Raw genomic sequence first — 20,341 nt, forward strand, 5'->3', positions numbered from 1 at the left:
CGGTTTTCATCGACAGGAACGGAGGGCTCTTGCGTCTTCACCCTGACGTCGTAAGCCGCAACCCAGCAGTTTAGAGCGCTGCTTTTCGACAAAGCGTCGCTGGGAAAACCCAGGCCTCCTTTCTGTAGAAGGAAGCGCGTCATTCTTGCCTGCATTGCGTGCTGAGCAAAGGATCTTTGCACGTTGCGGCGCGGCGCTACAAAGCGGTGAACTGCTTTGCCGATCGTTGGCTGCCGCGCGCCGGACATACCGACTTGCGGACGCGAGGATCCAAGACGCCGCCGTTGGGTCGTGTCCCTGCTCGGGCTGCAGCCTGCCACGTAACGGGCGACGTTTTGCCACTGTGGATCGGAAGGCGCTCTCCTGCCCTCTCCTGAGCTGCGGGTTTCTGACAAGGTTTGGTTTGGGGTTGAGTGGCGCCTGGGAAACCGGCCTACTCTGGCTGCTGGCTGGGCTTTGCTGTGCCTTCTTAGCGCAGTAGGCAGCGCGTCAGTCTCATGATCGGAAGGTCCTGAGTTCAATCCTCAGAGAAGGCAAACTTGAGAGAGGGTGGCCTTTTATCGTGTTTTGATTTTCTCAGCAGCAGACATAATTTGCTGGACGCCCGATTTGATCCGAGCACACCAGAGCGAACGGGCTGCCGACGCGTCGGGCGTCTTGACGACACGCGGCCTGTCGTTTCCAGACAGAGAATATAGACCCCACCCATCCAGCAGTCCTGCGCGTCAGCAAAGACCTTGCACACGATCGGATTTTTGTCTCGAGATCGAGCTTCCAGGCTCTTCAGCTTGCTTCCTGAGGGGAAAAAACCAAAGTGGAGAATGTGGGCATCGATCCCACTACCTCTCGCATGCAAAGCAAGCGCTCTACCACTTGAGCTAATTCCCCTCACCTGTCTGGTTGACTGGCTGGTCCCATGAGTTTCTCAGGTGCTTTCTGTGGGGACCCGAGAGCAGCAGGGAATTTCCCGTCGCCATTGCACGCTGCATTCAGCCGCACAATCGGCACGTTCGAGCGGAATCAGGAGCCGGGTAGCCGAAGCATTCCGGAAAACACGGTGCCGCCGAAAGCATCGGCGCTGAGCCGCACGTTGCAGATTGCGAGCGAGCTGAGCGGCGTGAATAGCCACTGCGAGTCTGAGGCAGTGCTCGAGATCCCTGTCTGACTGATTGCAGAGTCCCTCGACCTTTGAGCACGCGCTGACTCTCTGGAAGTACCGTTCCTACAGGGCGCAGCCTGCTGGTCTTGGGGTGCCACTGCAGACGTGCCACAACGAGGACAGGCAGAAACCTCCGAAGAAGAGAGCGTACTCTGGAGAAGGGCAAGTGTTCGGGCTGGGCCGCGACGAGAAAGGAGGGCTATTCCTTCGTCCTCGAAAGATGCGAGCCCTCTGCCACGTTCGGAAAAGTCCTGCTGTCAGGTACGAGCCGCCACACGCAGACGCCAAGACAACCGAGACGCCGACGGCAGCCGCCACATGTCTGAGGGAGTACCGGGGAGCCCCGCGTGAGCGGCGGGATGCTTGTGTCGCTTTCGAATCGGTGCTGACCTCCTAGGATGCAGTGCTGGTCGACACGTGCGACTGAGGGAGTCGCACACCCTGCACGTGTCGGATTTTACGAAGAGAAAGCAAAGCCAAGTTCACGAGCGGTTTTCATCGACAGGAACGGAGGGCTCTTGCGTCTTCACCCTGACGTCGTAAGCCGCAACCCAGCAGTTTAGAGCGCTGCTTTTCGACAAAGCGTCGCTGGGAAAACCCAGGCCTCCTTTCTGTAGAAGGAAGCGCGTCATTCTTGCCTGCATTGCGTGCTGAGCAAAGGATCTTTGCACGTTGCGGCGCGGCGCTACAAAGCGGTGAACTGCTTTGCCGATCGTTGGCTGCCGCGCGCCGGACATACCGACTTGCGGACGCGAGGATCCAAGACGCCGCCGTTGGGTCGTGTCCCTGCTCGGGCTGCAGCCTGCCACGTAACGGGCGACGTTTTGCCACTGTGGATCGGAAGGCGCTCTCCTGCCCTCTCCTGAGCTGCGGGTTTCTGACAAGGTTTGGTTTGGGGTTGAGTGGCGCCAGGGAAACCGGCCTACTCTGGCTGCTGGCTGGGCTTTGCTGTGCCTTCTTAGCGCAGTAGGCAGCGCGTCAGTCTCATAATCGGAAGGTCCTGAGTTCAATCCTCAGAGAAGGCAAACTTGAGAGAGGGTGGCCTTTTATCGTGTTTTGATTTTCTCAGCAGCAGACATAATTTGCTGGACGCCCGATTTGATCCGAGCACACCAGAGCGAACGGGCTGCCGACGCGTCGGGCGTCTTGACGACACGCGGCCTGTCGTTTCCAGACAGAGAATATAGACCCCACCCATCCAGCAGTCCTGCGCGTCAGCAAAGACCTTGCACACGATCGGATTTTTGTCTCGAGATCGAGCTTCCAGGCTCTTCAGCTTGCTTCCTGAGGGAAAAAACCAAAGTGGAGAATGTGGGCATCGATCCCACTACCTCTCGCATGCAAAGCGAGCGCTCTACCACTTGAGCGAATTCCCCTCACCTGTCTGGTTGACTGGCTGGTCCCGTGAGTTTCTCAGGTGCTTTCTGTGGGGACCCGAGAGCAGCAGGGAATTTCCCGTCGCCATTGCACGCTGCATTCAGCCGCACAATCGGCACGTTCGAGCGGAATCAGGAGCCGGGTAGCCGAAGCATTCCGGAAAACACGGTGCCGCCGAAAGCATCGGCGCTGAGCCGCACGTTGCAGATTGCGAGCGAGCTGAGCGGCGTGAATAGCCACTGCGAGTCTGAGGCAGTGCTCGAGATCCCTGTCTGACTGATTGCAGAGTCCCTCGACCTTTGAGCACGCGCTGACTCTCTGGAAGTACCGTTCCTACAGGGCGCAGCCTGCTGGTCTTGGGGTGCCACTGCAGACGTGCCACAACGAGGACAGGCAGAAACCTCCGAAGAAGAGAGCGTACTCTGGAGAAGGGCAAGTGTTCGGGCTGGGCCGCGACGAGAAAGGAGGGCTATTCCTTCGTCCTCGAAAGATGCGAGCCCTCTGCCACGTTCGGAAAAGTCCTGCTGTCAGGTACGAGCCGCCACACGCAGACGCCAAGACAACCGAGACGCCGACGGCAGCCGCCACATGTCTGAGGGAGTACCGGGGAGCCCCGCGTGAGCGGCGGGATGCTTGTGTCGCTTTCGAATCGGTGCTGACCTCCTAGGATGCAGTGCTGGTCGACACGTGCGACTGAGGGAGTCGCACACCCTGCACGTGTCGGATTTTACGAAGAGAAAGCAAAGCCAAGTTCACGAGCGGTTTTCATCGACAGGAACGGAGGGCTCTTGCGTCTTCACCCTGACGTCGTAAGCCGCAACCCAGCAGTTTAGAGCGCTGCTTTTCGACAAAGCGTCGCTGGGAAAACCCAGGCCTCCTTTCTGTAGAAGGAAGCGCGTCATTCTTGCCTGCATTGCGTGCTGAGCAAAGGATCTTTGCACGTTGCGGCGCGGCGCTAAAAAGCGGTGAACTGCTTTGCCGATCGTTGGCTGCCGCGCGCCGGACATACCGACTTGCGGACGCGAGGATCCAAGACGCCGCCGTTGGGTCGTGTCCCTGCTCGGGCTGCAGCCTGCCACGTAACGGGCGACGTTTTGCCACTGTGGATCGGAAGGCGCTCTCCTGCCCTCTCCTGAGCTGCGGGTTTCTGACAAGGTTTGGTTTGGGGTTGAGTGGCGCCTGGGAAACCGGCCTACTCTGGCTGCTGGCTGGGCTTTGCTGTGCCTTCTTAGCGCAGTAGGCAGCGCGTCAGTCTCATAATCGGAAGGACCTGAGTTCAATCCTCAGAGAAGGCAAACTTGAGAGAGGGTGGCCTTTTATCGTGTTTTGATTTTCTCAGCAGCAGACATAATTTGCTGGACGCCCGATTTGATCCGAGCACACCAGAGCGAACGGGCTGCCGACGCGTCGGGCGTCTTGACGACACGCGGCCTGTCGTTTCCAGACAGAGAATATAGACCCCACCCATCCAGCAGTCCTGCGCGTCAGCAAAGACCTTGCACACGATCGGATTTTTGTCTCGAGATCGAGCTTCCAGGCTCTTCAGCTTGCTTCCTGAGGGAAAAAACCAAAGTGGAGAATGTGGGCATCGATCCCACTACCTCTCGCGTGCAAAGCGAGCGCTCTACCACTTGAGCTAATTCCCCTCACCTGTCTGGTTGACTGGCTGGTCCCGTGAGTTTCTCAGGTGCTTTCTGTGGGGACCCGAGAGCAGCAGGGAATTTCCCGTCGCCATTGCACGCTGCATTCAGCCGCACAATCGGCACGTTCGAGCGGAATCAGGAGCCGGGTAGCCGAAGCATTCCGGAAAACACGGTGCCGCCGAAAGCATCGGCGCTGAGCCGCACGTTGCAGATTGCGAGCGAGCTGAGCGGCGTGAATAGCCACTGCGAGTCTGAGGCAGTGCTCGAGATCCCTGTCTGACTGATTGCAGAGTCCCTCGACCTTTGAGCACGCGCTGACTCTCTGGAAGTACCGTTCCTACAGGGCGCAGCCTGCTGGTCTTGGGGTGCCACTGCAGACGTGCCACAACGAGGACAGGCAGAAACCTCCGAAGAAGAGAGCGTACTCTGGAGAAGGGCAAGTGTTCGGGCTGGGCCGCGACGAGAAAGGAGGGCTATTCCTTCGTCCTCGAAAGATGCGAGCCCTCTGCCACGTTCGGAAAAGTCCTGCTGTCAGGTACGAGCCGCCACACGCAGACGCCAAGACAACCGAGACGCCGACGGCAGCCGCCACATGTCTGAGGGAGTACCGGGGAGCCCCGCGTGAGCGGCGGGATGCTTGTGTCGCTTTCGAATCGGTGCTGACCTCCTAGGATGCAGTGCTGGTCGACACGTGCGACTGAGGGAGTCGCACACCCTGCACGTGTCGGATTTTACGAAGAGAAAGCAAAGCCAAGTTCACGAGCGGTTTTCATCGACAGGAACGGAGGGCTCTTGCGTCTTCACCCTGACGTCGTAAGCCGCAACCCAGCAGTTTAGAGCGCTGCTTTTCGACAAAGCGTCGCTGGGAAAACCCAGGCCTCCTTTCTGTAGAAGGAAGCGCGTCATTCTTGCCTGCATTGCGTGCTGAGCAAAGGATCTTTGCACGTTGCGGCGCGGCGCTAAAAAGCGGTGAACTGCTTTGCCGATCGTTGGCTGCCGCGCGCCGGACATACCGACTTGCGGACGCGAGGATCCAAGACGCCGCCGTTGGGTCGTGTCCCTGCTCGGGCTGCAGCCTGCCACGTAACGGGCGACGTTTTGCCACTGTGGATCGGAAGGCGCTCTCCTGCCCTCTCCTGAGCTGCGGGTTTCTGACAAGGTTTGGTTTGGGGTTGAGTGGCGCCTGGGAAACCGGCCTACTCTGGCTGCTGGCTGGGCTTTGCTGTGCCTTCTTAGCGCAGTAGGCAGCGCGTCAGTCTCATAATCGGAAGGACCTGAGTTCAATCCTCAGAGAAGGCAAACTTGAGAGAGGGTGGCCTTTTATCGTGTTTTGATTTTCTCAGCAGCAGACATAATTTGCTGGACGCCCGATTTGATCCGAGCACACCAGAGCGAACGGGCTGCCGACGCGTCGGGCGTCTTGACGACACGCGGCCTGTCGTTTCCAGACAGAGAATATAGACCCCACCCATCCAGCAGTCCTGCGCGTCAGCAAAGACCTTGCACACGATCGGATTTTTGTCTCGAGATCGAGCTTCCAGGCTCTTCAGCTTGCTTCCTGAGGGAAAAAACCAAAGTGGAGAATGTGGGCATCGATCCCACTACCTCTCGCATGCAAAGCGAGCGCTCTACCACTTGAGCGAATTCCCCTCACCTGTCTGGTTGACTGGCTGGTCCCGTGAGTTTCTCAGGTGCTTTCTGTGGGGACCCGAGAGCAGCAGGGAATTTCCCGTCGCCATTGCACGCTGCATTCAGCCGCACAATCGGCACGTTCGAGCGGAATCAGGAGCCGGGTAGCCGAAGCATTCCGGAAAACACGGTGCCGCCGAAAGCATCGGCGCTGAGCCGCACGTTGCAGATTGCGAGCGAGCTGAGCGGCGTGAATAGCCACTGCGAGTCTGAGGCAGTGCTCGAGATCCCTGTCTGACTGATTGCAGAGTCCCTCGACCTTTGAGCACGCGCTGACTCTCTGGAAGTACCGTTCCTACAGGGCGCAGCCTGCTGGTCTTGGGGTGCCACTGCAGACGTGCCACAACGAGGACAGGCAGAAACCTCCGAAGAAGAGAGCGACCTCTGGAGAAGGGCAAGTGTTCGGGCTGGGCCGCGACGAGAAAGGAGGGCTATTCCTTCGTCCTCGAAAGATGCGAGCCCTCTGCCACGTTCGGAAAAGTCCTGCTGTCAGGTACGAGCCGCCACACGCAGACGCCAAGACAACCGAGACGCCGACGGCAGCCGCCACATGTCTGAGGGAGTACCGGGGAGCCCCGCGTGAGCGGCGGGATGCTTGTGTCGCTTTCGAATCGGTGCTGACCTCCTAGGATGCAGTGCTGGTCGACACGTGCGACTGAGGGAGTCGCACACCCTGCACGTGTCGGATTTTACGAAGAGAAAGCAAAGCCAAGTTCACGAGCGGTTTTCATCGACAGGAACGGAGGGCTCTTGCGTCTTCACCCTGACGTCGTAAGCCGCAACCCAGCAGTTTAGAGCGCTGCTTTTCGACAAAGCGTCGCTGGGAAAACCCAGGCCTCCTTTCTGTAGAAGGAAGCGCGTCATTCTTGCCTGCATTGCGTGCTGAGCAAAGGATCTTTGCACGTTGCGGCGCGGCGCTAAAAAGCGGTGAACTGCTTTGCCGATCGTTGGCTGCCGCGCGCCGGACATACCGACTTGCGGACGCGAGGATCCAAGACGCCGCCGTTGGGTCGTGTCCCTGCTCGGGCTGCAGCCTGCCACGTAACGGGCGACGTTTTGCCACTGTGGATCGGAAGGCGCTCTCCTGCCCTCTCCTGAGCTGCGGGTTTCTGACAAGGTTTGGTTTGGGGTTGAGTGGCGCCTGGGAAACCGGCCTACTCTGGCTGCTGGCTGGGCTTTGCTGTGCCTTCTTAGCGCAGTAGGCAGCGCGTCAGTCTCATAATCGGAAGGACCTGAGTTCAATCCTCAGAGAAGGCAAACTTGAGAGAGGGTGGCCTTTTATCGTGTTTTGATTTTCTCAGCAGCAGACATAATTTGCTGGACGCCCGATTTGATCCGAGCACACCAGAGCGAACGGGCTGCCGACGCGTCGGGCGTCTTGACGACACGCGGCCTGTCGTTTCCAGACAGAGAATATAGACCCCACCCATCCAGCAGTCCTGCGCGTCAGCAAAGACCTTGCACACGATCGGATTTTTGTCTCGAGATCGAGCTTCCAGGCTCTTCAGCTTGCTTCCTGAGGGAAAAAACCAAAGTGGAGAATGTGGGCATCGATCCCACTACCTCTCGCGTGCAAAGCGAGCGCTCTACCACTTGAGCTAATTCCCCTCACCTGTCTGGTTGACTGGCTGGTCCCGTGAGTTTCTCAGGTGCTTTCTGTGGGGACCCGAGAGCAGCAGGGAATTTCCCGTCGCCATTGCACGCTGCATTCAGCCGCACAATCGGCACGTTCGAGCGGAATCAGGAGCCGGGTAGCCGAAGCATTCCGGAAAACACGGTGCCGCCGAAAGCATCGGCGCTGAGCCGCACGTTGCAGATTGCGAGCGAGCTGAGCGGCGTGAATAGCCACTGCGAGTCTGAGGCAGTGCTCGAGATCCCTGTCTGACTGATTGCAGAGTCCCTCGACCTTTGAGCACGCGCTGACTCTCTGGAAGTACCGTTCCTACAGGGCGCAGCCTGCTGGTCTTGGGGTGCCACTGCAGACGTGCCACAACGAGGACAGGCAGAAACCTCCGAAGAAGAGAGCGTACTCTGGAGAAGGGCAAGTGTTCGGGCTGGGCCGCGACGAGAAAGGAGGGCTATTCCTTCGTCCTCGAAAGATGCGAGCCCTCTGCCACGTTCGGAAAAGTCCTGCTGTCAGGTACGAGCCGCCACACGCAGACGCCAAGACAACCGAGACGCCGACGGCAGCCGCCACATGTCTGAGGGAGTACCGGGGAGCCCCGCGTGAGCGGCGGGATGCTTGTGTCGCTTTCGAATCGGTGCTGACCTCCTAGGATGCAGTGCTGGTCGACACGTGCGACTGAGGGAGTCGCACACCCTGCACGTGTCGGATTTTACGAAGAGAAAGCAAAGCCAAGTTCACGAGCGGTTTTCATCGACAGGAACGGAGGGCTCTTGCGTCTTCACCCTGACGTCGTAAGCCGCAACCCAGCAGTTTAGAGCGCTGCTTTTCGACAAAGCGTCGCTGGGAAAACCCAGGCCTCCTTTCTGTAGAAGGAAGCGCGTCATTCTTGCCTGCATTGCGTGCTGAGCAAAGGATCTTTGCACGTTGCGGCGCGGCGCTACAAAGCGGTGAACTGCTTTGCCGATCGTTGGCTGCCGCGCGCCGGACATACCGACTTGCGGACGCGAGGATCCAAGACGCCGCCGTTGGGTCGTGTCCCTGCTCGGGCTGCAGCCTGCCACGTAACGGGCGACGTTTTGCCACTGTGGATCGGAAGGCGCTCTCCTGCCCTCTCCTGAGCTGCGGGTTTCTGACAAGGTTTGGTTTGGGGTTGAGTGGCGCCTGGGAAACCGGCCTACTCTGGCTGCTGGCTGGGCTTTGCTGTGCCTTCTTAGCGCAGTAGGCAGCGCGTCAGTCTCATAATCGGAAGGTCCTGAGTTCAATCCTCAGAGAAGGCAAACTTGAGAGAGGGTGGCCTTTTATCGTGTTTTGATTTTCTCAGCAGCAGACATAATTTGCTGGACGCCCGATTTGATCCGAGCACACCAGAGCGAACGGGCTGCCGACGCGTCGGGCGTCTTGACGACACGCGGCCTGTCGTTTCCAGACAGAGAATATAGACCCCACCCATCCAGCAGTCCTGCGCGTCAGCAAAGACCTTGCACACGATCGGATTTTTGTCTCGAGATCGAGCTTCCAGGCTCTTCAGCTTGCTTCCTGAGGGAAAAAACCAAAGTGGAGAATGTGGGCATCGATCCCACTACCTCTCGCATGCAAAGCGAGCGCTCTACCACTTGAGCGAATTCCCCTCACCTGTCTGGTTGACTGGCTGGTCCCGTGAGTTTCTCAGGTGCTTTCTGTGGGGACCCGAGAGCAGCAGGGAATTTCCCGTCGCCATTGCACGCTGCATTCAGCCGCACAATCGGCACGTTCGAGCGGAATCAGGAGCCGGGTAGCCGAAGCATTCCGGAAAACACGGTGCCGCCGAAAGCATCGGCGCTGAGCCGCACGTTGCAGATTGCGAGCGAGCTGAGCGGCGTGAATAGCCACTGCGAGTCTGAGGCAGTGCTCGAGATCCCTGTCTGACTGATTGCAGAGTCCCTCGACCTTTGGGCACGCGCTGACTCTCTGGAAGTACCGTTCCTACAGGGCGCAGCCTGCTGGTCTTGGGGTGCCACTGCAGACGTGCCACAACGAGGACAGGCAGAAACCTCCGAAGAAGAGAGCGTACTCTGGAGAAGGGCAAGTGTTCGGGCTGGGCCGCGACGAGAAAGGAGGGCTATTCCTTCGTCCTCGAAAGATGCGAGCCCTCTGCCACGTTCGGAAAAGTCCTGCTGTCAGGTACGAGCCGCCACACGCAGACGCCAAGACAACCGAGACGCCGACGGCAGCCGCCACATGTCTGAGGGAGTACCGGGGAGCCCCGCGTGAGCGGCGGGATGCTTGTGTCGCTTTCGAATCGGTGCTGACCTCCTAGGATGCAGTGCTGGTCGACACGTGCGACTGAGGGAGTCGCACACCCTGCACGTGTCGGATTTTACGAAGAGAAAGCAAAGCCAAGTTCACGAGCGGTTTTCATCGACAGGAACGGAGGGCTCTTGCGTCTTCACCCTGACGTCGTAAGCCGCAACCCAGCAGTTTAGAGCGCTGCTTTTCGACAAAGCGTCGCTGGGAAAACCCAGGCCTCCTTTCTGTAGAAGGAAGCGCGTCATTCTTGCCTGCATTGCGTGCTGAGCAAAGGATCTTTGCACGTTGCGGCGCGGCGCTAAAAAGCGGTGAACTGCTTTGCCGATCGTTGGCTGCCGCGCGCCGGACATACCGACTTGCGGACGCGAGGATCCAAGACGCCGCCGTTGGGTCGTGTCCCTGCTCGGGCTGCAGCCTGCCACGTAACGGGCGAAGTTTTGCCACTGTGGATCGGAAGGCGCTCTCCTGCCCTCTCCTGAGCTGCGGGTTTCTGACAAGGTTTGGTTTGGGGTTGAGTGGCGCCTGGGAAACCGGCCTACTCTGGCTGCTGGCTGGGCTTTGCTGTGCCTTCTTAGCGCAGTAGGCAGCGCGTCAGTCTCATAATCTGAAGGTCCTGAGTTCAATCCTCAGAGAAGGCAAACTTGAGAGAGGGTGGCCTTTTATCGTGTTTTGATTTTCTCAGCAGCAGACATAATTTGCTGGACGCCCGATTTGATCTGAGCACACCAGAGCGAACGGGCTGCCGACGCGTCGGGCGTCTTGACGACACGCGGCCTGTCGTTTCCAGACAGAGAATATAGACCCCACCCATCCAGCAGTCCTGCGCGTCAGCAAAGACCTTGCACACGATCGGATTTTTGTCTCGAGATCGAGCTTCCAGGCTCTTCAGCTTGCTTCCTGAGGGAAAAAACCAAAGTGGAGAATGTGGGCATCGATCCCACTACCTCTCGCGTGCAAAGCGAGCGCTCTACCACTTGAGCTAATTCCCCTCACCTGTCTGGTTGACTGGCTGGTCCCGTGAGTTTCTCAGGTGCTTTCTGTGGGGACCCGAGAGCAGCAGGGAATTTCCCGTCGCCATTGCACGCTGCATTCAGCCGCACAATCGGCACGTTCGAGCGGAATCAGGAGCCGGGTAGCCGAAGCATTCCGGAAAACACGGTGCCGCCGAAAGCATCGGCGCTGAGCCGCACGTTGCAGATTGCGAGCGAGCTGAGCGGCGTGAATAGCCACTGCGAGTCTGAGGCAGTGCTCGAGATCCCTGTCTGACTGATTGCAGAGTCCCTCGACCTTTGAGCACGCGCTGACTCTCTGGAAGTACCGTTCCTACAGGGCGCAGCCTGCTGGTCTTGGGGTGCCACTGCAGACGTGCCACAACGAGGACAGGCAGAAACCTCCGAAGAAGAGAGCGTACTCTGGAGAAGGGCAAGTGTTCGGGCTGGGCCGCGACGAGAAAGGAGGGCTATTCCTTCGTCCTCGAAAGATGCGAGCCCTCTGCCACGTTCGGAAAAGTCCTGCTGTCAGGTACGAGCCGCCACACGCAGACGCCAAGACAACCGAGACGCCGACGGCAGCCGCCACATGTCTGAGGGAGTACCGGGGAGCCCCGCGTGAGCGGCGGGATGCTTGTGTCGCTTTCGAATCGGTGCTGACCTCCTAGGATGCAGTGCTGGTCGACACGTGCGACTGAGGGAGTCGCACACCCTGCACGTGTCGGATTTTACGAAGAGAAAGCAAAGCCAAGTTCACGAGCGGTTTTCATCGACAGGAACGGAGGGCTCTTGCGTCTTCACCCTGACGTCGTAAGCCGCAACCCAGCAGTTTAGAGCGCTGCTTTTCGACAAAGCGTCGCTGGGAAAACCCAGGCCTCCTTTCTGTAGAAGGAAGCGCGTCATTCTTGCCTGCATTGCGTGCTGAGCAAAGGATCTTTGCACGTTGCGGCGCGGCGCTACAAAGCGGTGAACTGCTTTGCCAATCGTTGGCTGCCGCGCGCCGGACATACCGACTTGCGGACGCGAGGATCCAAGACGCCGCCGTTGGGTCGTGTCCCTGCTCGGGCTGCAGCCTGCCACGTAACGGGCGACGTTTTGCCACTGTGGATCGGAAGGCGCTCTCCTGCCCTCTCCTGAGCTGCGGGTTTCTGACAAGGTTTGGTTTGGGGTTGAGTGGCGCCTGGGAAACCGGCCTACTCTGGCTGCTGGCTGGGCTTTGCTGTGCCTTCTTAGCGCAGTAGGCAGCGCGTCAGTCTCATAATCGGAAGGTCCTGAGTTCAATCCTCAGAGAAGGCAAACTTGAGAGAGGGTGGCCTTTTATCGTGTTTTGATTTTCTCAGCAGCAGACATAATTTGCTGGACGCCCGATTTGATCCGAGCACACCAGAGCGAACGGGCTGCCGACGCGTCGGGCGTCTTGACGACACGCGGCCTGTCGTTTCCAGACAGAGAATATAGACCCCACCCATCCAGCAGTCCTGCGCGTCAGCAAAGACCTTGCACACGATCGGATTTTTGTCTCGAGATCGAGCTTCCAGGCTCTTCAGCTTGCTTCCTGAGGGAAAAAACCAAAGTGGAGAATGTGGGCATCGATCCCACTACCTCTCGCATGCAAAGCGAGCGCTCTACCACTTGAGCGAATTCCCCTCACCTGTCTGGTTGACTGGCTGGTCCCGTGAGTTTCTCAGGTGCTTTCTGTGGGGACCCGAGAGCAGCAGGGAATTTCCCGTCGCCATTGCACGCTGCATTCAGCCGCACAATCGGCACGTTCGAGCGGAATCAGGAGCCGGGTAGCCGAAGCATTCCGGAAAACACGGTGCCGCCGAAAGCATCGGCGCTGAGCCGCACGTTGCAGATTGCGAGCGAGCTGAGCGGCGTGAATAGCCACTGCGAGTCTGAGGCAGTGCTCGAGATCCCTGTCTGACTGATTGCAGAGTCCCTCGACCTTTGGGCACGCGCTGACTCTCTGGAAGTACCGTTCCTACAGGGCGCAGCCTGCTGGTCTTGGGGTGCCACTGCAGACGTGCCACAACGAGGACAGGCAGAAAACTCCGAAGAAGAGAGCGTACTCTGGAGAAGGGCAAGTGTTCGGGCTGGGCCGCGACGAGAAAGGAGGGCTATTCCTTCGTCCTCGAAAGATGCGAGCCCTCTGCCACGTTCGGAAAAGTCCTGCTGTCAGGTACGAGCCGCCACACGCAGACGCCAAGACAACCGAGACGCCGACGGCAGCCGCCACATGTCTGAGGGAGTACCGGGGAGCCCCGCGTGAGCGGCGGGATGCTTGTGTCGCTTTCGAATCGGTGCTGACCTCCTAGGATGCAGTGCTGGTCGACACGTGCGACTGAGGGAGTCGCACACCCTGCACGTGTCGGATTTTACGAAGAGAAAGCAAAGCCAAGTTCACGAGCGGTTTTCATCGACAGGAACGGAGGGCTCTTGCGTCTTCACCCTGACGTCGTAAGCCGCAACCCAGCAGTTTAGAGCGCTGCTTTTCGACAAAGCGTCGCTGGGAAAACCCAGGCCTCCTTTCTGTAGAAGGAAGCGCGTCATTCTTGCCTGCATTGCGTGCTGAGCAAAGGATCTTTGCACGTTGCGGCGCGGCGCTAAAAAGCGGTGAACTGCTTTGCCGATCGTTGGCTGCCGCGCGCCGGACATACCGACTTGCGGACGCGAGGATCCAAGACGCCGCCGTTGGGTCGTGTCCCTGCTCGGGCTGCAGCCTGCCACGTAACGGGCGAAGTTTTGCCACTGTGGATCGGAAGGCGCTCTCCTGCCCTCTCCTGAGCTGCGGGTTTCTGACAAGGTTTGGTTTGGGGTTGAGTGGCGCCTGGGAAACCGGCCTACTCTGGCTGCTGGCTGGGCTTTGCTGTGCCTTCTTAGCGCAGTAGGCAGCGCGTCAGTCTCATAATCTGAAGGTCCTGAGTTCAATCCTCAGAGAAGGCAAACTTGAGAGAGGGTGGCCTTTTATCGTGTTTTGATTTTCTCAGCAGCAGACATAATTTGCTGGACGCCCGATTTGATCCGAGCACACCAGAGCGAACGGGCTGCCGACGCGTCGGGCGTCTTGACGACACGCGGCCTGTCGTTTCCAGACAGAGAATATAGACCCCACCCATCCAGCAGTCCTGCGCGTCAGCAAAGACCTTGCACACGATCGGATTTTTGTCTCGAGATCGAGCTTCCAGGCTCTTCAGCTTGCTTCCTGAGGGAAAAAACCAAAGTGGAGAATGTGGGCATCGATCCCACTACCTCTCGCGTGCAAAGCGAGCGCTCTACCACTTGAGCTAATTCCCCTCACCTGTCTGGTTGACTGGCTGGTCCCGTGAGTTTCTCAGGTGCTTTCTGTGGGGACCCGAGAGCAGCAGGGAATTTCCCGTCGCCATTGCACGCTGCATTCAGCCGCACAATCGGCACGTTCGAGCGGAATCAGGAGCCGGGTAGCCGAAGCATTCCGGAAAACACGGTGCCGCCGAAAGCATCGGCGCTGAGCCGCACGTTGCAGATTGCGAGCGAGCTGAGCGGCGTGAATAGCCACTGCGAGTCTGAGGCAGTGCTCGAGATCCCTGTCTGACTGATTGCAGAGTCCCTCGACCTTTGAGCACGCGCTGACTCTCTGGAAGTACCGTTCCTACAGGGCGCAGCCTGCTGGTCTTGGGGTGCCACTGCAGACGTGCCACAACGAGGACAGGCAGAAACCTCCGAAGAAGAGAGCGTACTCTGGAGAAGGGCAAGTGTTCGGGCTGGGCCGCGACGAGAAAGGAGGGCTATTCCTTCGTCCTCGAAAGATGCGAGCCCTCTGCCACGTTCGGAAAAGTCCTGCTGTCAGGTACGAGCCGCCACACGCAGACGCCAAGACAACCGAGACGCCGACGGCAGCCGCCACATGTCTGAGGGAGTACCGGGGAGCCCCGCGTGAGCGGCGGGATGCTTGTGTCGCTTTCGAATCGGTGCTGACCTCCTAGGATGCAGTGCTGGTCGACACGTGCGACTGAGGGAGTCGCACACCCTGCACGTGTCGGATTTTACGAAGAGAAAGCAAAGCCAAGTTCACGAGCGGTTTTCATCGACAGGAACGGAGGGCTCTTGCGTCTTCACCCTGACGTCGTAAGCCGCAACCCAGCAGTTTAGAGCGCTGCTTTTCGACAAAGCGTCGCTGGGAAAACCCAGGCCTCCTTTCTGTAGAAGGAAGCGCGTCATTCTTGCCTGCATTGCGTGCTGAGCAAAGGATCTTTGCACGTTGCGGCGCGGCGCTACAAAGCGGTGAACTGCTTTGCCGATCGTTGGCTGCCGCGCGCCGGACATACCGACTTGCGGACGCGAGGATCCAAGACGCCGCCGTTGGGTCGTGTCCCTGCTCGGGCTGCAGCCTGCCACGTAACGGGCGACGTTTTGCCACTGTGGATCGGAAGGCGCTCTCCTGCCCTCTCCTGAGCTGCGGGTTTCTGACAAGGTTTGGTTTGGGGTTGAGTGGCGCCTGGGAAACCGGCCTACTCTGGCTGCTGGCTGGGCTTTGCTGTGCCTTCTTAGCGCAGTAGGCAGCGCGTCAGTCTCATAATCGGAAGGTCCTGAGTTCAATCCTCAGAGAAGGCAAACTTGAGAGAGGGTGGCCTTTTATCGTGTTTTGATTTTCTCAGCAGCAGACATAATTTGCTGGACGCCCGATTTGATCCGAGCACACCAGAGCGAACGGGCTGCCGACGCGTCGGGCGTCTTGACGACACGCGGCCTGTCGTTTCCAGACAGAGAATATAGACCCCACCCATCCAGCAGTCCTGCGCGTCAGCAAAGACCTTGCACACGATCGGATTTTTGTCTCGAGATCGAGCTTCCAGGCTCTTCAGCTTGCTTCCTGAGGGAAAAAACCAAAGTGGAGAATGTGGGCATCGATCCCACTACCTCTCGCATGCAAAGCGAGCGCTCTACCACTTGAGCGAATTCCCCTCACCTGTCTGGTTGACTGGCTGGTCCCGTGAGTTTCTCAGGTGCTTTCTGTGGGGACCCGAGAGCAGCAGGGAATTTCCCGTCGCCATTGCACGCTGCATTCAGCCGCACAATCGGCACGTTCGAGCGGAATCAGGAGCCGGGTAGCCGAAGCATTCCGGAAAACACGGTGCCGCCGAAAGCATCGGCGCTGAGCCGCACGTTGCAGATTGCGAGCGAGCTGAGCGGCGTGAATAGCCACTGCGAGTCTGAGGCAGTGCTCGAGATCCCTGTCTGACTGATTGCAGAGTCCCTCGACCTTTGGGCACGCGCTGACTCTCTGGAAGTACCGTTCCTACAGGGCGCAGCCTGCTGGTCTTGGGGTGCCACTGCAGACGTGCCACAACGAGGACAGGCAGAAACCTCCGAAGAAGAGAGCGTACTCTGGAGAAGGGCAAGTGTTCGGGCTGGGCCGCGACGAGAAAGGAGGGCTATTCCTTCGTCCTCGAAAGATGCGAGCCCTCTGCCACGTTCGGAAAAGTCCTGCTGTCAGGTACGAGCCGCCACACGCAGACGCCAAGACAACCGAGACGCCGACGGCAGCCGCCACATGTCTGAGGGAGTACCGGGGAGCCCCGCGTGAGCGGCGGGATGCTTGTGTCGCTTTCGAATCGGTGCTGACCTCCTAGGATGCAGTGCTGGTCGACACGTGCGACTGAGGGAGTCGCACACCCTGCACGTGTCGGATTTTACGAAGAGAAAGCAAAGCCAAGTTCACGAGCGGTTTTCATCGACAGGAACGGAGGGCTCTTGCGTCTTCACCCTGACGTCGTAAGCCGCAACCCAGCAGTTTAGAGCGCTGCTTTTCGACAAAGCGTCGCTGGGAAAACCCAGGCCTCCTTTCTGTAGAAGGAAGCGCGTCATTCTTGCCTGCATTGCGTGCTGAGCAAAGGATCTTTGCACGTTGCGGCGCGGCGCTAAAAAGCGGTGAACTGCTTTGCCGATCGTTGGCTGCCGCGCGCCGGACATACCGACTTGCGGACGCGAGGATCCAAGACGCCGCCGTTGGGTCGTGTCCCTGCTCGGGCTGCAGCCTGCCACGTAACGGGCGACGTTTTGCCACTGTGGATCGGAAGGCGCTCTCCTGCCCTCTCCTGAGCTGCGGGTTTCTGACAAGGTTTGGTTTGGGGTTGAGTGGCGCCTGGGAAACCGGCCTACTCTGGCTGCTGGCTGGGCTTTGCTGTGCCTTCTTAGCGCAGTAGGCAGCGCGTCAGTCTCATAATCGGAAGGACCTGAGTTCAATCCTCAGAGAAGGCAAACTTGAGAGAGGGTGGCCTTTTATCGTGTTTTGATTTTCTCAGCAGCAGACATAATTTGCTGGACGCCCGATTTGATCCGAGCACACCAGAGCGAACGGGCTGCCGACGCGTCGGGCGTCTTGACGACACGCGGCCTGTCGTTTCCAGACAGAGAATATAGACCCCACCCATCCAGCAGTCCTGCGCGTCAGCAAAGACCTTGCACACGATCGGATTTTTGTCTCGAGATCGAGCTTCCAGGCTCTTCAGCTTGCTTCCTGAGGGAAAAAACCAAAGTGGAGAATGTGGGCATCGATCCCACTACCTCTCGCGTGCAAAGCGAGCGCTCTACCACTTGAGCTAATTCCCCTCACCTGTCTGGTTGACTGGCTGGTCCCGTGAGTTTCTCAGGTGCTTTCTGTGGGGACCCGAGAGCAGCAGGGAATTTCCCGTCGCCATTGCACGCTGCATTCAGCCGCACAATCGGCACGTTCGAGCGGAATCAGGAGCCGGGTAGCCGAAGCATTCCGGAAAACACGGTGCCGCCGAAAGCATCGGCGCTGAGCCGCACGTTGCAGATTGCGAGCGAGCTGAGCGGCGTGAATAGCCACTGCGAGTCTGAGGCAGTGCTCGAGATCCCTGTCTGACTGATTGCAGAGTCCCTCGACCTTTGAGCACGCGCTGACTCTCTGGAAGTACCGTTCCTACAGGGCGCAGCCTGCTGGTCTTGGGGTGCCACTGCAGACGTGCCACAACGAGGACAGGCAGAAACCTCCGAAGAAGAGAGCGTACTCTGGAGAAGGGCAAGTGTTCGGGCTGGGCCGCGACGAGAAAGGAGGGCTATTCCTTCGTCCTCGAAAGATGCGAGCCCTCTGCCACGTTCGGAAAAGTCCTGCTGTCAGGTACGAGCCGCCACACGCAGACGCCAAGACAACCGAGACGCCGACGGCAGCCGCCACATGTCTGAGGGAGTACCGGGGAGCCCCGCGTGAGCGGCGGGATGCTTGTGTCGCTTTCGAATCGGTGCTGACCTCCTAGGATGCAGTGCTGGTCGACACGTGCGACTGAGGGAGTCGCACACCCTGCACGTGTCGGATTTTACGAAGAGAAAGCAAAGCCAAGTTCACGAGCGGTTTTCATCGACAGGAACGGAGGGCTCTTGCGTCTTCACCCTGACGTCGTAAGCCGCAACCCAGCAGTTTAGAGCGCTGCTTTTCGACAAAGCGTCGCTGGGAAAACCCAGGCCTCCTTTCTGTAGAAGGAAGCGCGTCATTCTTGCCTGCATTGCGTGCTGAGCAAAGGATCTTTGCACGTTGCGGCGCGGCGCTACAAAGCGGTGAACTGCTTTGCCGATCGTTGGCTGCCGCGCGCCGGACATACCGACTTGCGGACGCGAGGATCCAAGACGCCGCCGTTGGGTCGTGTCCCTGCTCGGGCTGCAGCCTGCCACGTAACGGGCGACGTTTTGCCACTGTGGATCGGAAGGCGCTCTCCTGCCCTCTCCTGAGCTGCGGGTTTCTGACAAGGTTTGGTTTGGGGTTGAGTGGCGCCTGGGAAACCGGCCTACTCTGGCTGCTGGCTGGGCTTTGCTGTGCCTTCTTAGCGCAGTAGGCAGCGCGTCAGTCTCATAATCGGAAGGTCCTGAGTTCAATCCTCAGAGAAGGCAAACTTGAGAGAGGGTGGCCTTTTATCGTGTTTTGATTTTCTCAGCAGCAGACATAATTTGCTGGACGCCCGATTTGATCCGAGCACACCAGAGCGAACGGGCTGCCGACGCGTCGGGCGTCTTGACGACACGCGGCCTGTCGTTTCCAGACAGAGAATATAGACCCCACCCATCCAGCAGTCCTGCGCGTCAGCAAAGACCTTGCACACGATCGGATTTTTGTCTCGAGATCGAGCTTCCAGGCTCTTCAGCTTGCTTCCTGAGGGAAAAAACCAAAGTGGAGAATGTGGGCATCGATCCCACTACCTCTCGCATGCAAAGCGAGCGCTCTACCACTTGAGCGAATTCCCCTCACCTGTCTGGTTGACTGGCTGGTCCCGTGAGTTTCTCAGGTGCTTTCTGTGGGGACCCGAGAGCAGCAGGGAATTTCCCGTCGCCATTGCACGCTGCATTCAGCCGCACAATCGGCACGTTCGAGCGGAATCAGGAGCCGGGTAGCCGAAGCATTCCGGAAAACACGGTGCCGCCGAAAGCATCGGCGCTGAGCCGCACGTTGCAGATTGCGAGCGAGCTGAGCGGCGTGAATAGCCACTGCGAGTCTGAGGCAGTGCTCGAGATCCCTGTCTGACTGATTGCAGAGTCCCTCGACCTTTGAGCACGCGCTGACTCTCTGGAAGTACCGTTCCTACAGGGCGCAGCCTGCTGGTCTTGGGGTGCCACTGCAGACGTGCCACAACGAGGACAGGCAGAAACCTCCGAAGAAGAGAGCGTACTCTGGAGAAGGGCAAGTGTTCGGGCTGGGCCGCGACGAGAAAGGAGGGCTATTCCTTCGTCCTCGAAAGATGCGAGCCCTCTGCCACGTTCGGAAAAGTCCTGCTGTCAGGTACGAGCCGCCACACGCAGACGCCAAGACAACCGAGACGCCGACGGCAGCCGCCACATGTCTGAGGGAGTACCGGGGAGCCCCGCGTGAGCGGCGGGATGCTTGTGTCGCTTTCGAATCGGTGCTGACCTCCTAGGATGCAGTGCTGGTCGACACGTGCGACTGAGGGAGTCGCACACCCTGCACGTGTCGGATTTTACGAAGAGAAAGCAAAGCCAAGTTCACGAGCGGTTTTCATCGACAGGAACGGAGGGCTCTTGCGTCTTCACCCTGACGTCGTAAGCCGCAACCCAGCAGTTTAGAGCGCTGCTTTTCGACAAAGCGTCGCTGGGAAAACCCAGGCCTCCTTTCTGTAGAAGGAAGCGCGTCATTCTTGCCTGCATTGCGTGCTGAGCAAAGGATCTTTGCACGTTGCGGCGCGGCGCTAAAAAGCGGTGAACTGCTTTGCCGATCGTTGGCTGCCGCGCGCCGGACATACCGACTTGCGGACGCGAGGATCCAAGACGCCGCCGTTGGGTCGTGTCCCTGCTCGGGCTGCAGCCTGCCACGTAACGGGCGAAGTTTTGCCACTGTGGATCGGAAGGCGCTCTCCTGCCCTCTCCTGAGCTGCGGGTTTCTGACAAGGTTTGGTTTGGGGTTGAGTGGCGCCTGGGAAACCGGCCTACTCTGGCTGCTGGCTGGGCTTTGCTGTGCCTTCTTAGCGCAGTAGGCAGCGCGTCAGTCTCATAATCTGAAGGTCCTGAGTTCAATCCTCAGAGAAGGCAAACTTGAGAGAGGGTGGCCTTTTATCGTGTTTTGATTTTC

General features: G+C 58.8%; 17 non-coding genes across 17 annotated transcripts; 12 read left to right on the forward strand and 5 right to left on the reverse strand.

The window, feature by feature from the left end:
- Positions 1–2,111: 2,111 nt before the first annotated feature.
- Positions 2,112–2,184, forward strand: trnam-cau (transfer RNA methionine (anticodon CAU)). Its single transcript has one exon. It is a non-coding gene; the product is annotated as a tRNA-Met (tRNA).
- Positions 2,185–3,758: 1,574 nt separating this feature from the next.
- trnam-cau (transfer RNA methionine (anticodon CAU)) lies at positions 3,759–3,831 on the forward strand. Its single transcript has one exon. It is a non-coding gene; the product is annotated as a tRNA-Met (tRNA).
- Positions 3,832–4,109: 278 nt separating this feature from the next.
- On the reverse strand, positions 4,110–4,182 carry trnaa-ugc (transfer RNA alanine (anticodon UGC)). Its single transcript has one exon. It is a non-coding gene; the product is annotated as a tRNA-Ala (tRNA).
- A 1,223-nt stretch (positions 4,183–5,405) lies between these two features.
- trnam-cau (transfer RNA methionine (anticodon CAU)) lies at positions 5,406–5,478 on the forward strand. Its single transcript has one exon. It is a non-coding gene; the product is annotated as a tRNA-Met (tRNA).
- A 1,574-nt stretch (positions 5,479–7,052) lies between these two features.
- On the forward strand, positions 7,053–7,125 carry trnam-cau (transfer RNA methionine (anticodon CAU)). Its single transcript has one exon. It is a non-coding gene; the product is annotated as a tRNA-Met (tRNA).
- Positions 7,126–7,403: 278 nt separating this feature from the next.
- On the reverse strand, positions 7,404–7,476 carry trnaa-ugc (transfer RNA alanine (anticodon UGC)). The gene has a single exon. It is a non-coding gene; the product is annotated as a tRNA-Ala (tRNA).
- A 1,223-nt stretch (positions 7,477–8,699) lies between these two features.
- Positions 8,700–8,772, forward strand: trnam-cau (transfer RNA methionine (anticodon CAU)). Its single transcript has one exon. It is a non-coding gene; the product is annotated as a tRNA-Met (tRNA).
- A 1,574-nt stretch (positions 8,773–10,346) lies between these two features.
- Positions 10,347–10,419, forward strand: trnam-cau (transfer RNA methionine (anticodon CAU)). The gene has a single exon. It is a non-coding gene; the product is annotated as a tRNA-Met (tRNA).
- Positions 10,420–10,697: 278 nt separating this feature from the next.
- trnaa-ugc (transfer RNA alanine (anticodon UGC)) lies at positions 10,698–10,770 on the reverse strand. The gene has a single exon. It is a non-coding gene; the product is annotated as a tRNA-Ala (tRNA).
- Positions 10,771–11,993: 1,223 nt separating this feature from the next.
- trnam-cau (transfer RNA methionine (anticodon CAU)) lies at positions 11,994–12,066 on the forward strand. The gene has a single exon. It is a non-coding gene; the product is annotated as a tRNA-Met (tRNA).
- A 1,574-nt stretch (positions 12,067–13,640) lies between these two features.
- On the forward strand, positions 13,641–13,713 carry trnam-cau (transfer RNA methionine (anticodon CAU)). Its single transcript has one exon. It is a non-coding gene; the product is annotated as a tRNA-Met (tRNA).
- Positions 13,714–13,991: 278 nt separating this feature from the next.
- Positions 13,992–14,064, reverse strand: trnaa-ugc (transfer RNA alanine (anticodon UGC)). The gene has a single exon. It is a non-coding gene; the product is annotated as a tRNA-Ala (tRNA).
- A 1,223-nt stretch (positions 14,065–15,287) lies between these two features.
- trnam-cau (transfer RNA methionine (anticodon CAU)) lies at positions 15,288–15,360 on the forward strand. The gene has a single exon. It is a non-coding gene; the product is annotated as a tRNA-Met (tRNA).
- A 1,574-nt stretch (positions 15,361–16,934) lies between these two features.
- On the forward strand, positions 16,935–17,007 carry trnam-cau (transfer RNA methionine (anticodon CAU)). Its single transcript has one exon. It is a non-coding gene; the product is annotated as a tRNA-Met (tRNA).
- A 278-nt stretch (positions 17,008–17,285) lies between these two features.
- On the reverse strand, positions 17,286–17,358 carry trnaa-ugc (transfer RNA alanine (anticodon UGC)). The gene has a single exon. It is a non-coding gene; the product is annotated as a tRNA-Ala (tRNA).
- Positions 17,359–18,581: 1,223 nt separating this feature from the next.
- On the forward strand, positions 18,582–18,654 carry trnam-cau (transfer RNA methionine (anticodon CAU)). The gene has a single exon. It is a non-coding gene; the product is annotated as a tRNA-Met (tRNA).
- Positions 18,655–20,228: 1,574 nt separating this feature from the next.
- Positions 20,229–20,301, forward strand: trnam-cau (transfer RNA methionine (anticodon CAU)). The gene has a single exon. It is a non-coding gene; the product is annotated as a tRNA-Met (tRNA).
- Positions 20,302–20,341: the final 40 nt, after the last annotated feature.

Source organism: Stegostoma tigrinum, chromosome 5 (genome assembly GCF_030684315.1).
Source record: "Stegostoma tigrinum isolate sSteTig4 chromosome 5, sSteTig4.hap1, whole genome shotgun sequence".
NCBI classification, from domain to species: domain Eukaryota; kingdom Metazoa; phylum Chordata; class Chondrichthyes; order Orectolobiformes; family Stegostomatidae; genus Stegostoma; species Stegostoma tigrinum.